Source organism: Wolffia australiana, chromosome 9 (assembly GCF_029677425.1).
Source record: "Wolffia australiana isolate 7733 chromosome 9, ASM2967742v1".
NCBI classification, from domain to species: Eukaryota; Viridiplantae; Streptophyta; class Magnoliopsida; order Alismatales; family Araceae; genus Wolffia; species Wolffia australiana.
This window is the reverse complement of record NC_135843.1, coordinates 6,583,622-6,598,633: the sequence shown is the minus strand read 5'-3', so window position 1 is coordinate 6,598,633 and position 15,012 is coordinate 6,583,622. Positions and strand designations below refer to the sequence as shown.

At 43.2% G+C, this 15,012-nt stretch overlaps 1 long non-coding RNA gene across 1 annotated transcript in view; it reads left to right on the top strand.

Annotated features, from left to right (window-relative positions):
• The window catches only part of LOC144707966 (uncharacterized), a 9,999-nt gene extending 779 nt beyond the window's left edge, over positions 1-9,220 (top strand). The window contains exons 1-3 of the long non-coding RNA XR_013582606.1: positions 1-513; positions 2,827-7,783; positions 8,992-9,220. The exon at positions 1-513 is cut by the window's left edge and continues 779 nt beyond it. This is a non-coding gene — a long non-coding RNA (uncharacterized LOC144707966). The remainder of the gene's footprint in view (positions 514-2,826; positions 7,784-8,991) is intronic.
• Positions 9,221-15,012: the final 5,792 nt, after the last annotated feature.

The window sequence follows — 15,012 nt, the reverse complement described above, 5'->3', positions numbered from 1 at the left end:
TGTCACCCCGAGTAGGCCGCGGCCGCTGCGAGGCGACTGCAGCCGCCTGAGCGGGCCGGTGCCGCCCCGAGTAGGCCGTAGCGCCTCGAGCGAGGCGCAGCCGCCTTGCGCTGCTGGTGCCCCTCCCCCTTGTAGGGCGTCGCCGTCGTGCCTTGCTCTCCATGGATTTTGCCGCAGCGGCTCGTGCCTCTACTGGGTATCGCCTCTGCCTAGCGTCTCAATTGACTCTGCCGGACTCTACCGCCGCCTCTGTGGCGCCCCCAGGGTCGCCGCCCTAGTGCCTCTGTCCCACAACACCGCGAAGGCTGTCGTCCTGGGATTGCCGTCCCTCGCCTCCCTGAGGGTCATCGCTCCGAGCACCGCTTGTGATCCACGCTTTGTCCTTCCCTTAGATCATTCCCGTGCCGAGCCGCTAGTCGAGCCGCCGTGATCTCTCCGGCGACTCTATGCCCCACCCGCTCCGAGTCGCCATTGATCATCAACAACACTGCATTACGAGCCCCCGCCGATGAGGTACGCCGTCCTCTCCCATCGCTCGTTTGTTTATTTCTTGCAGTATATTTTTGTCTTGACTCCACCGCTCTCAGGCTAGGTAGGTGAGAGAGGACGAATTGAGAAAACTACGATCAACTGAGTGTCTTACCGGTACGGACGAGTACGTCTGTTACGTGCGAGCCCTACGGATAGATTCCGTTCGGTCGTAGACGCCTTTGTCGCTCTGACGAGGTTCGAGAGGCCACCGTCGCCGTCACCCGGCGACCCTGTCCAAGCTTGGAGCTCGGTGCCTCCTTCAAGTCGGAGCCTGCACGTATGACACGTAGGGCATTCAACGCATCGTAGTTACATCGACCCGTTAGGGTTTTGATCCGTCCGATGATGACACTGCCGTAGTCCGATACCATCATCATTTATTAGTACCGAGCCATCATACTCGGTGTCGACCGGACGACATCCTAGATGACGTCCGACATCACTTAGACAACCATTAGTTGGAGGGAGAAGCAATACCTAAAGATCTTAGACAACCATTGGTTGGAGGGAGAAGCAATACCCAAAGATCTTAGACAACCGTTGGTTGGGGGGAGAAGCAATACCCAAAGAGCTTACACAACCATTTGTTGTACTCGCCTTAGACCTTGCACTGTTCCAAAAAGTGCTTCAGGCTCTTCAATTATATTGCTAATGATGAAAGGCTGGAAGCGGAGGTAGTAGAGTCACTTGTGTATGGTGAGTATGATGATCATTAGTTCATCCTCGAGCCAACATTTTTATGAGGATCTTGAACTATCCATGTACATGGAGGAGCATGAGGAGAAACTAAATGATCACTACCCGGTCCCCAAGGACCAAGATGATCAAATTATGGATGCGGTTGATGAGTCTATGCGCCAATCTACATTCCTTACTTTTGCAGATCATGACACTAAAAATCTCACTTCTACTCTTGATTCTTATGAAGAAAGTGAGGAACAAGAATATCAAGTGGATAAAAAAGAAGATGGTGATGAAGGGGATTATGCATTATGCATACTCAGCCACTTGACTATGAAGAGCATAATGTACTTGAATACCCTTCACTAGAAGAAGTTGAGCTGAAATATGTGAATCATGTTGCATATCATTTTAGGAAGTTGACTTGGGAGTCTATTCATGGATATTTATAGTGGACACATGCCGCTTAGTTCCTCACATTTAGTCAATGTACTTTTCATGGGGTTAAAGACCTTGACAAAGTCAACTTTGAAATATAAATATATTCACATGGGGATAGAATTTCTTTATATGAAATTCTATGAAGTCTGGCTGAAGACTCTAAATTCAGTGCTTAATGGGAGACAACCCAGTCTTATCATTGAATTTGATTTTCCTAGTTAGGTTTTATTATTTTCTTAGATATAGCTGATTGCATTCTAATAAGTGAATGAAGAGTTGCAGGAAGATACGTACACAATGGGGATGCAATGATCGACTTCAAATATTGGTTTGGTATCACCACTAGATACTTAATTACTCATATATATGAGTATCCAATAAATAGTCGAAAGCGAAGTCAATCATAACTAAATATTCATTTCACTCTAGCACTATGCATCATAGCCCATCATGTCTTATGCAAAAAATTTATGCATGATCACAACGCATATAAGAACATATCTCACAAGATTGAGAATGCTTTAGTAAATTGTGAAGGGAGCAGCCTAAGTGATGAAGGTTAAGGTGGAATAGGGGTCGAGTTTAAGGAGTTAGGGTTTAGATATTTCCCTAGGGTGAGTTAAGATACCTAGTTTTCTATTCAGACATCTCGTGATCCTAGACCATTATTTCCCCTTTCTCTACTCCTCACCTAATTTGTTCATGACATCTTAAGCTCTCGTCACGGAAACGTTCCATGAAAATCTTTTTAGCAAGGTGTAGAATTGATGTCAGTCCTCAAGCGCTCCTACTATTCACAGAGTGAAGCTCCTTGAATTATTGGGGGATACAAAACCTCATCGTGGGAATAAATAAGGCAACACATGGGTTGGATAAAGGATGCAGTCATTGCAAATAAGGCAGAGCCATAAATCCGAAATAAGGCACAACAGCCACTTGAATAAGGCAAATACCATAGTGTACACCAAGTGCACATATTTCAAAAAAAAATCCTGCCACCCATGTGTTATAGCCACTGTATCTATAGCTATTAAATAGAGGACTGACACCACGCCCCATCCTCAGTAGTGGACGGTGGATAGTGACTTGAGTTTGAGATGAAGTGAACTTACTCTCTTTACTTGTACAATATATTTACTTATAAGTAAACGGAATAATGAGATGTCTGTTTAGGATCAAGGAGTGAATGGAAGTATATACTTCGTGATGGGGGACCATCTCACTAGCTGAACCACATGATGCCAACAACCTCACTGTGCAGCCCAAGCCGACGCCCATGACCCCGACTTCAAGTACTCACGGTCGTGACCGTTGATTTATTTTCTTGTATTTTCATGTATTTTGATTTTTGAACTATCAGATGGACCATTGTGTTCGGGCCTCATCCGTTGTTTTTCATTTTATTTGTTTTGATGTACATTTTAGGGAAAATCACGTCACAAGATGGTTTTCCCCTATTTTTGGCCCCACTTGGGCATTTCCCTCCCCTACATAAAGGGACGGCATGCCCAAGGAAGCCTTGGAGTTTAATTGAAAATTGAAAAAGTCTTCTTCAATTGGGCTCCCGCCTTCTCTCTTTGGGAGTTTATCTTTACTGTTTTCTTGATAGAAACCGTGGGAGCTTTGTCCACATGTCACCAGATTCAACACGTGGAGATCACTCCATGGAAGAACCACTCATCGCTGACCTCTTCTCCCCTTACCGTCGTTGTTGCCACGTCTTCTTGGAGCAATTTCAAGAAAGTCACCTCGCCCCGACCGCCAGACTGCAAGAAGTATGCTCTCTGCTTCCACCCTGCACGCCCGCGCTGCGCTTCCATCCTGAGCAGCTGTTGTCCGCCTCATTTCCCCAAGAATAACTTTCTTGTGTGGATGACCTTCCAAGAACGCCGTTCTTGGACATTTCTTGGAGCTTCTTGGAGTTTTCTTGGATCTTCTTGGAGCAGATTCAAGAAGAAGCCCTCTCTTGGAGCTTTCTTGGATAATCTTGGAGTAGATTCAAGATAAAGGCCCTCTCTTGAAGCTTTCTTGGACTTTTCTTGGAGTTTCTTGGAGTAGATTCAAGAAAAGGCCTCCTCTTGGAGCTCTCTTGGAGCAGATTCAAGAAAAGGCCCTATCTTGGAGTTTTCTTGGAGCAGATTCAAGAAAAGGCCTTATCTTGGAGCTTTCTTGGAGCTTCTTTGAGCATATTCAAAAAAGTGCCATCTCTTGGAGCTTTCTTGGAGCTTCTTGGAGCTTTCTTGGAGATTATTGGAGCAGATTCAAGAAAACACACTCTCTTTGATTTTCTTGGAGCTTTATTGGGCTTCTTGGAGAAGATTCAAGAAAATGCCCTCTTCAAAAACACACGGCCTATAACAAGCAAGCCAGTCTCTTGCTCGCCATCATCCTGGTCCATTTCGGGCAATCGCCTCTCCGCCTCGCCGCCAAGAACACTTTGGTTCAGCAACCCAGCCAGGTTATATCGTTTCCCCACTTTAAATTTGTGGTATTATTACTTCTTTCAGTGTCATCTTCCGCTATGTGCTCCTCTGCCTAGTATTAACATTGAAACATAGGACTAGCCACCTGCTTGTCGAGAGGTAGGGATTTCTTGAGGTAACGATTGAGTTCACAATCAACGGAGGTTGTGGACGCCGTTGGACATCACGTGTCCCTCACCACTTAGTATGTCTAGTTGGTCATTCTGGGTCAATGGGAGTCTAACCATGACTAGTTCACTCTCGATCCTTGAATTGATCATCACCTTAGTCAGCAATTGTTGCACATTTCTCATTAAACTTCACCGTACTATGCGTTCATCTTGCTAGTTACATATTATCTCGCCCTCTCATTGTGTTGTAACACGAGCTGTCCAATCCCTGCACTCATCGTGTTACATCACTTAGGGGAATTTCTAAATTTCTTGATGCAGGACACTAGAGGGATGGATGTTGACGACTAAAGGAGACGGGATTGATGAAAATGATATGGGTGCAGGAATTGGTGGAGGGTAGGGAGGATAAAACAGACCACAAACCCACACGATCGATTTCGAAAACTTAAATCCGATGAAATAATGGTGGTGCAGCCCCGTACCTCGTCAAGGGCGGGAGTACTGTCTTCAACCACCGCTATGATGCTGACGCACCAAATCCAATACCTTCGAATTCACGTTCGCGGGAAAACTCACGAGAAGAACTAATCCACTAATTTGTTGAAATTCCAAGAAATCCAAAACAGATCCGACGGCGGTCGAAGAATTGCCGTGGAATAATGGACGAAGAACACAAGACACCAAAGGGTTCAGGCGTACTCGGCACTGGAGTGCGTGATGAGGCTGCGGGAAATTCTGGTCGTAATTTTGCTTGGCGTTCCGGGCGTTGCGCGGCCCACTGGACGAGATAGCTAGGCGTTCTGGGCGTTGAGCGGCCCTGGCAATGACTTGATCGGGCTAACCCGGGCTGCTTGGTGACCAGGATGCTTGGGCGTGGCATATGAGCTGTGATGTCGTTGTGGAAGATTCAGGTGTAGGCGATTTCCCCCGCGCGCGGAGCGCTCGTAGGGTGTGCGGAGCAGACGGAGCGCGCGCGGAGCACGCGGAGCGTGCGTAGGGTGTGCGGAGCACACAGAGCGTGCGTGGCTCGAAGCTTTGGACGGCGTCGACGATGTCCGGTGTCGGTGGCACGGGCGTGCACGAGCGCCGGTAGGCGTTGGCGTGCGCTGGCGCCGGCGAGCGCGGGCGTGCACGAGCACCCGTCAGGCGGTGGCGTGCGCTGGCACCGTCGGGTGCTGGCGTGCGCCGGCTGCTTGCGCGGGCGTAGCCCTGGCGTGGGCAGCCAGTTGGCTGCCTGTGCAGGCATAACCCTAGCGTAGCGGCCGGCTGGCTGCCTGCATGAGCGGCCAATGCGCGGGCGGCCAGGGATGGCAGCCTGCACTGGCGGTCTTAGCGGGGCGGCTTGGGCGGCGATCTACGGGGCTCTGAGGGTGGCCTGCGCGCGCGACCGGAACGGCGGCTTGCACCGGCGAGGAGGGCAACGAAGGGGATGAAGGCGAGGATCGGCGGCAGTGGCAACGACGATCCGTCAAGAAGGGGATGGGGCTAGGGCAAGTCCTTCAAGAAGAGAAAACTCAATTCTTGAATATAACTTTGCCAACTGTTTCTTACAACATTGGCCTTCATATAGGCGTTGGAGGAAATAGAAAATATGGGAAATGACGTAAAAATAAAACGTGGGAGACGTGTAATCATGTCACATCAAAGGGCAGTTATGCATTTGTCATTGACGACGTGTCATGACGCGGGATGCCTCGAGAGGTGGTGGTGGCACGTCCAAAGTCTGGCGGTTAGTCGGTTGATGTTGATGACGAGTCTGCATGCCCGGCATGTTGGATGACGTTGGTGGCTCGTCCGGTGTCGATGCGTTGACGTCGTCGCCACCATGTCTAGCCTCAGAGACACTAGACTCCATTTCCACACATCTTAGACTCACTTTTGGTGAAGTTACTTCCAGAGTGCTATCTTGCATCTGATAAAACATGAATGATCTTGTTCATCCCTACGTATACCATTGCTAAGGGTCTAGGTAAGGGGCTGTTTGACGAGTCATCAATCATGCTTGTAAACCGACATTTATTAAGGGTTTATGAAGTTATATAATGAAATGAACATGCATCTTTATGCTAAATTCCATTTTTATGCAATTTTTCATCCATTATGTAAAATGTCATATTTTAATGGGTTTTTGTATCTATTAAAAAATAGTATAAAATTTGTTGATTAAGTAGAAAGGAAATAAACAAATAAAAATTAATAAAATAAAATAGAATAATAATAATAATATAGATATAGTAAATAAAAAATGGACTCCTAAGAGCCGCCAAGGCACAGCCATAGCAGGCGCTCCATAGGCGCCACCCGCAGCCACAGCCAGGGCCGCAGCCGCAGGCGGCATACCCGAAGTGCAAGCACAGCCGAGGCCGGCTCCTCAAAGCGACCCAAAGGTAATACTCAGATAGCGCTCAAGGTAAGAAGGAGTTTATTTCGATTCACTATATACTGAATAACGGAATTCATATACTATTCTTATTTTTCAAAACCGACAATATGGGATTGGTAACATATCGATTTTCAAAAGCTATCAGATTGGGCCAAGGATGGGCCAGAGTATGATCACGGCCCATCGGGCCACGATCTTTAGAAAAATAGTATAAAATCAGACTAGGCTTCGAGCCAACCCAGCCTGAAGCCGGTATTGGTTTGGGCTTTCATTAAAACAGCAATATAATCTTGACCGTCGATCTTCTCTTTGAAGATTAAACGGTCAAGATCAGTTAATCTTTTTCTTTTCTTTATTTCCAGGCAGCAACTCAGAGTGGAGCTCCATCGTGGACAAATCAGAAATAACCAAGCAGACACTCAGAGCTGATGTAGTGCCGCTAACAAAGCACGATCCACAGTAAATAAAGAGGGTCCATGGCTACAACTTAATCGTAGCCGTTGATCCCTCTCAAATAGGAACAGACGGTCGAGAATAATCTCGACCGAATTCCTCTTCTTGCCACCGTCGTCTCTCTTGCCGGCAACGTCAATCCGGCGACGAGAAGGCGGATTTCCACCAATTCGTCGCCGGAGACGGCGCCGGAGTTATCCCATACCGGTATTGAAGGTCAGTGGACCATTCCTGACCTATAAAATGGCTGTAAGTCACCGGAAAACTGTTTTTTACCCGCGGAACTCAAACGCTTCTTTTGAAATAAAATTACGGGGGAAGATCCTCCTACTTTTTTCATTTTCTTCTAATTCTCTCGGTTGACGGCAGTGACAGAACCGCGACCTGAAGGGAGAACGTGAAGAAAGTGATAGAAGAAGAGAGAATTAAGAAAATTTACCTAGAGGGAATACTTTGACCGGGAACGGAGTCTGAAGCCAATGACGACTCCAAGATAGCTAGGAATTCCCGATCCTCCATCTTCTTCTCGTCTCTCTTGGGTCTCTCGGTCAAGGGCCATGACAGAGCCATGACTTGAAGGGAGATTGACGAGGGAGAAGAGCGAAAGACGGAAACATTCAAGAGAAGCTTACCAGAAGGATGATGTGGCCGGAGCAAGGTCAGGAGCCGACGGCGACCTCCATCCACCGTTAAATCTGGTAAGTAATTTGATTTTACTTTAGTTTTAATTCATGATTCATTTAGTATAACGAAAGGATTGAGGAATCATCCTCAAGCCATTTATCAAAATTGAAGTAATTCGATCTCGAGATAAAGAACAAAAAAACTCTTTAAAGCATTTCCACAAACACCTTTCGTGCAAACTTTTAAACAATTTTTTTTAAAAACCATTTTAAATACTATTAACCAAATTAAAAATACCTAAAAACATACAATAAAATTTAGGAAAATATACTTCCTAATCTATATACTTACTCTAATAAAATATCTTAAAAAATTGCTCTTGTTCTTTATAAAAAATCATAGAAGTCCAAAAATCCTCTTCTATTCATTTTAACAAACACTTTGACTGCAATATTTTAACCTCAAATTTTGCCTACCAAATGACCTCTAACAATTTTATAACAATTTCTTAAAATCACAAATATATCTCTACTATCTATGTATGAAATTTGAGGTGTAAATAAAATCTTTAGGGAGGACTTCCTTTATAAATTTCTATTAAATTCTTCCTTATCCTCTCTTAGAGATTACAACAAACACCTAGTGGTGCTTGTTAATCCTCCTACTCATTAGCTGAATTCTACCTTTAAGTGCCAATCCCTGTGGAGACGACCTTACTGACAACTATACATTCCTGAGTAAGTTTACAAGTTATAAAAAATTTATTTGATCGAAGCGAAAATAACGACAACGACAAAATTACACCCATTTTCACCTTTGTCAGGTACAGACCAGATTAGACACTAGCTGGAGAGTATGCATAGATGATCAAAAATTAAATCTAGTAACTAAGAAAGATCACTACCCCCTACCATTCATTGATCAAATCTCAGAAAAACTCGCCAGACAAAAGTATTTTTGTTTTCTTGATGGTTATTCAGGGTACAATCAGATTAGTATTCATAGGGATAATCAAGAAAAAACAACCTTCACATGTCCTGTAGGTATCTTCGCTTTTCAGTGCATGCCCTTCGGACTCTGTAATGTCCCTACTACTTTCCACAGATGCATGAATGCCTTATTTTCAGACTTAGTAGGTAATGGACTGGAGATTTTTATGGATGTTTTTTCTGTCTTTAATTCCACTTTCAAAGATTGCTTGAAAAAATTGACTAAAATTCTTAAAATCTGTATAAAAAATAATATTGTACTATGTTGGGAAAAATCACATTATATGGTGCAGGAAGGAATAGTCTGGGGGCATCGGATGAGCAAGCATGGGCTGGAGGTAGACAAGGCCAAAATCAAAGTGATCAAGCATCTACCTCTTCCCAGCAGCTTAAAGAAAATTGGAGGATTCCTCGGCCACGTGGGCTTCCACAGAAGATTCATAAAGGACTTTGCAAAAATTTCTAAACCCGTAACCAATCTCCAATCAAAAGACATTGATTGTATTTTTGTGGATGAAGCGATTAGAGCCTTTAATGTCATTAAGGGTGCACTTGTGCAAGCTCCTATTTTGCAGGCACCGAACTGGAGCTCTCCCTTCGATCTTATGTGCGATGCGTCCGACAGTGCAGTAGGAGAGTGTGTGTGTGTGTGTGTGCGAGAGAACGAGAACGAGAGATAGAGAAGACAGTGTGCGAGAGAGGGAGAACGGGAGAGAGAGAGCGTGTGAGAGAGCGAGAACGGGAGATAGAGAAGAGAGTGTGCGAGAGAGGGAGAACGGGAGGGAGAGAGTCAGCAAGAGAGTGAGAATGGGAGATAGAGAAGAGAGCGTGCGAGAGAGGGAGAACGTGAGAGAGAGAGCATGCGAGAGCGAGAATGGGATATAGAGAAGAAGAGCATGGTAAAATCTTACAGTCATGTCCTTCCTCTTCGTATGGGGGTCATTATTCATCAAGGATCACAACATTTAAGATACTCCAATGTGGATTTTATTGGCCGACAGTGTTTAAAGACTCACATAATTTTTATTTGAAGTGCCTTACGTGTCAAGGAGCCTGTAATTTAGATAAGAAACATAGCATGCCCTCAAACCAATCTTAGAGGTAGAGATTTTTTATCTATGGGGAATTGACTTTATGGGACCCTTCCCTAATTCTGACGGATATGAGTATATTCTGATGGCTGTAGATTGTGTGTCTTGTTGGGTGGAAGCCATACCTAGGAGAACAAATGATGTAAAAGTGGTTCTTAAATTTATAGAACAACATATATTTTTGAGGTTTGGCGGTCCTAGAGCCATTATGAGCGATGGGGGATTTCATTTCAATAATCATGTATTTAAGACCTTATTAAAACGCTATGGAGTCCAACATAGAGTGACTACCCCCTACCACCCACAGGCTAATGGGAAAATAGAAAACTGTAATAGAGAAATTAAGAAAATTCTTCAAAAAATTTGTAAGCTTGATGGGAGAGACTATTCCAGAAAAATCTATGACGCTTTGCGCGCAAATGGAACAGCATATAAAAATCCTCTAGGATGTCACCCTACAGATTAGTTTTTGGGAAAGCATGCCACCTCCCTGTCGAGATAGAGCATCAAGCTTATTGGGCCATTAGGAACCTGAACCTAGCGATGGATGAAGCGGGAAGAAAGAGCCTTCTTGATTTGAAGGAGCTAAATGAAATAAGAAATGAGGCTTATGAGAACTCTAAAATCTATAAATCCAAGATGAAGGCCTTTTATGACAAAAACCTATGGAGAAGAGAGTTCCACATAAACCAAAAAGTTTGGCTCTACAACTCCAGACTTGAACTTTTTATGGGGAAATTTAAGTCTAGGTGGGATGGTCCATTTATCATTCTGGAAATTTTTGATTGTGGTGCTGTGATAATTATTAATCCCAAGACAGGACAGAAGCTGAAAGTGAACGGGCAAAGGTTGAAGCCCTATGTGGATGATGACTCACTCTCTCCAACGGGCTCACTTAACCTTAAGGAGATGGGGAGTAAAGGGCGTGATCCCACCGACTTCACCTCTTAAACCTTCAGTTGTGTTGTTTTTTTAATTCTTTCTGTGTACTACTTTTATCATTTTTATACTTCTTATTGTTTTGTCTTCTCGTCTATCTTCAGGAACTGGGCCGTTAATCCTTAACATTGATAAAGCTACTACAAGTGGGAGAAATTCCATGATGACACCCCCAAGAGGCGCATCGTTGTGGACATGACTTTAACGCCTAACTCAAGGTATGTTTTAATTACTCTCCATGCATCGAGGACTATGCATTAGTAGGTGGGGGGGTCAAAACCATTTAAATATGCCATATTTTGATATTTTTAAACCTATATTACATTCTAAAAAAAACAAAGGGGAATACATGCTCTGAAATGAAATCCATGTTTACTACCCAACTTTAGATATGCGTTTCACTGTCAAGCTGTGGAGCGAGGATGTATGGGTCATTATTCGCGGAAATTGAGGGCATCCAAGGTGAAGGAAACAATGATTTCAAGGTGAGAAGAGGTCCAACTGTTGGGGTAGGTACCTCGAACACGCGTAGGTGGGATCGAGTAACTATCTGTATGAAATGGAGAGTGATGATCGAAGTAGTTTAGGATTTCCTTCTCCTACCTACCGCTAGCCGATCCTGCTTGATGTAAGAGTCAACCTTCATTAAATCTCCCCTGGCTGAGTGAGACATTCATGGCATAGAATCATCACCACTTCTTAGTCCACTTTCATTTTGTTCCCTGTTCATCGCCGTACACCTTCTTGTATGAAGGTTCTATGCTCGAAATTCTTCATCAACCATCTGATTCCACATCTATCTCACAATCCGCTTACACTTCGTATCGCGCCACCACCTTGGATCAATTTACCCACATCTATCTTCCATATCCATAACTTTCCGATTAAGGACACTCGTGTCATCCACCACATCTATCACATTCTACTCCATCTCACCTATCTTTATGTGTGTTTTTTATGTCCCTTTCTCCTGCCCCAGTTCAAAAAAAAGAGGAAGAAGGAATCTGTGGGTAAACACTTCAACCTCTACGCTAATCTTTTCTCATCCTATCATGGATTTTCTACATTAGTCATATTCTCTTTTATGCACCACACTAGTCCTCGTCTTTCATAATTCAAAGTTTTAAGTTTTCTCTTTTTGTAAAAAAACAGAAGAAGAAGAAAAGTAAAGAGAGAGAGAGGATCATCTATGTCCTTGGGGAGGGTGAAAAATGAGGCGAAGCACACAATAGTTACTCGTGCGTCATGTTTCCTTCACTTGTTTTCACAACCACTAAGGGGTTTAAATTATCATCGAGGCTCAAAGTTTTTCTTCTTCCATTATCTCCCGCTCTCTTTTTCTCATTTATCTTCAGTGGTAATGTTGATTGAACTGTTCTCCACGTTTCCAGAAAAAAGAAAAAAAAAGGGGAAAAAGAAACAGGAAGTATTCATATTTTTATTGATTCTAAGGAGTGTTGTTCTTTGTAGTGCACTTCTCCATCTTCTCCCTCTATCATCACACCATCATTATCTTTCTACATTTTCATCAGTACCATTTGTGCAATATCTTCAAATCAGATTGCACACTATCTGTTTCCTTTCATGCTTCTACCATGTATTCGAGATGATCTGCTCCCTAATTGGAGTTTATCCTTGTTCCATACATCAATCACTCATTCTCCCATTTAGTGCACTAAGTTCTATGCCACATCTTTTTCACATCACTCGTCCAGGGGAGAGTAGTAAAGGGCGATTCAAGCACCAAGTGGCCACCAAAGAGAGAGAAGCACTGAAAAGGAGCCACACCTTTTGGGAGTGGGTGAGGAATACATCCACAGATTTGAAGTGAGAATTTTCACATCCATAGCATTAGACCCCTCCTTGCTCGTTGTTCTGAGCAATGCCACCACACCTTGGGAGATTTGACCTAAAGATGAGTTGACTTCATCTGACATGGTGCACTCAAGATTTGAAAAGCTTACGCATGCCTATCTTCAAGGAGAGACGGTGAAAACATCTATCTAAGTGAACATACGGGGTGATGCCAAGGGACTAACATTAAGTAAAGTGGGGGGTGTTTGATAAGCATGAATTTGTCATTGCATACATGCATTAAAATTGCTGATTTTGGATGATAAATTATGATGGAAGCATCCAATTATGCGTTGATTAACATGAAACACCAAACTTATGGAATGAAGTGTTCTAATCCAGAAGTACATCATTTTATACATATTAATCGGGTGATTTTGGTAAACTAACCCCATTTGACTTCTCTGAAGTCAAATGGCTCATTCTCACTCTTTCAATGAGAAGTTGGTTGCAAAGGATAAGGAAATTGCCGCGGTACGGGCGCAGGAACGATGCCGACAAAGAACCGGATGCACCTCGTACTTCAGAGTACAACCAATTAGGGTGCTTGGTATCCAAGATATATCCCAAATCAGTGTGGATCATCCACACTGATTTAAAAAGTTAGCTAGTCTATTATTTCTCGACAAGGAATTGACTTGGGGAAAAGCCATGTCTATTCCATGTCTAGGTTCAAGTTGGCTAAAAATGAAGCATGAATGACTGCAAAATGTTCTACGATTGAGGGTGTAGAGAGATAAGAATGTGGGTTAAAATGATACAACAACTCTAGTATAATGGGTGAAATTCAATCACCTGATCAAATACCTAGAGAGTGTTGTGCTGAAGACTTGGGGACCATTCAATCGCGATCGGACAGTCCACCTACAGACCGATTAGCAAGGGAAGAAGGGATACAGGCGCGCCACTTAGAGTGCGACCCGTTTTCCATTCTCGATGGATCAAGAGGTCCATCGATCAATGGCTGAATTAACCCTACTAGGCATCTTAAGTATCGATTGGCGTTTCTCTTTTGTGTTGCCTTTGTTTTTCTCTTCTAATCAGTAGGCGACCAGAAGGTGGAGGAGATTCTAGGCCCGCCCTCTCCATTGATAGATGCGTTGGGAGCATTGTGGAAGCGAGAGCAGCAGAGGATTGCAATCGGAGCAAACAAAGCATCACCCAGCCTAGGATTGGCAGTAAACGGTGTTTGTGTTGAGGTTTGGATTGGAATCTGTCTGCTGAATTTCATTCCATGAGAATACAGGATCTTTAGTGCAGATCCATTAAGTAGTAGACTTGTTCTCTTCTGTGTTTTACTCACTTGATTCGTAGCCAATTACGTACTGTCATCTTCACTTGTGCAACCTATCAACATTCTTTCTCCTTTGAATTTTCATTAAATCTGAAGATAACTACTAGATAAATATACTTGCTTCATCTAACATCATTCGTCACCTTTCTGTTCTCTACCTCTCCCATCTTCCTTCTCTCTCAGCAACCGTGCGGTCTAATAGCTAGTACTAATCTCCCTCCAATATCTCACTCTATTAACCAAACCTTTCTAAACATCTATAACATTACATAATACATCTGATTGTACATTAAAATAATCTCGTACCCTATCCTCATCCATTATGTGTTCAAGTTTTCCTTCTCCCTAATAATTATTCTTATAAAACTCTTCTCATTCCTTCTCACTATATTCTTCTATATTAATTAATCCTTTAGGATCACACTCTAATAGTTATATCTACATCGATATTTTATGAATTGAAATCATCTAATCTCATGACCGAGGCTCCCTGAGGACCGACCCTTGCTTATTAGCTATACTAAGTAAGGTTTATAAAATTATTGCTTGACACTCAAAACACAACAACGTCCGAATTAAAAGACGTAAAAATCAAGTTCAACATTGTTCCAAAAGATATAACAGAGTGTGTATTTACTCACTCATGAAACCTGTTCATCAGAAATTAATATGTACATATAGTCCCTCATCCATTTGACACACCTAGGATCACTTAGGATATGATTAACTGTCAAACCCTAATCAGTCATCTGAGTTAGATTTGATGCGTCTAGAAATCATTGGAGAATTCTTCTATGATTTTTCACTATTTTGGCCAAGGGCTGCACTTGAGATGTCTCATCTTATACCGAGGGGATATAATCTCATCTTGCTCACTCGATCGTCTTCATGAACTTCTTGCTACACCCAACTAAGATTGTTTAGAATCTCATGTTTAGGAATTCGTAGGTCCTAGTCAAAGTACATTTATCCATCTACAAGATATCTTTGGTGTCTCAGGTCAAAGGACCATTTACACTACCTTGGTGTGAATCAACATGATTAGCAGTTTAATATAATACCATTCAGGAATTAGTGCACATCAATTCAGTGAACTCTTTCCACGAAAGAGTACCCACTGTTTATTCTTAATGTTT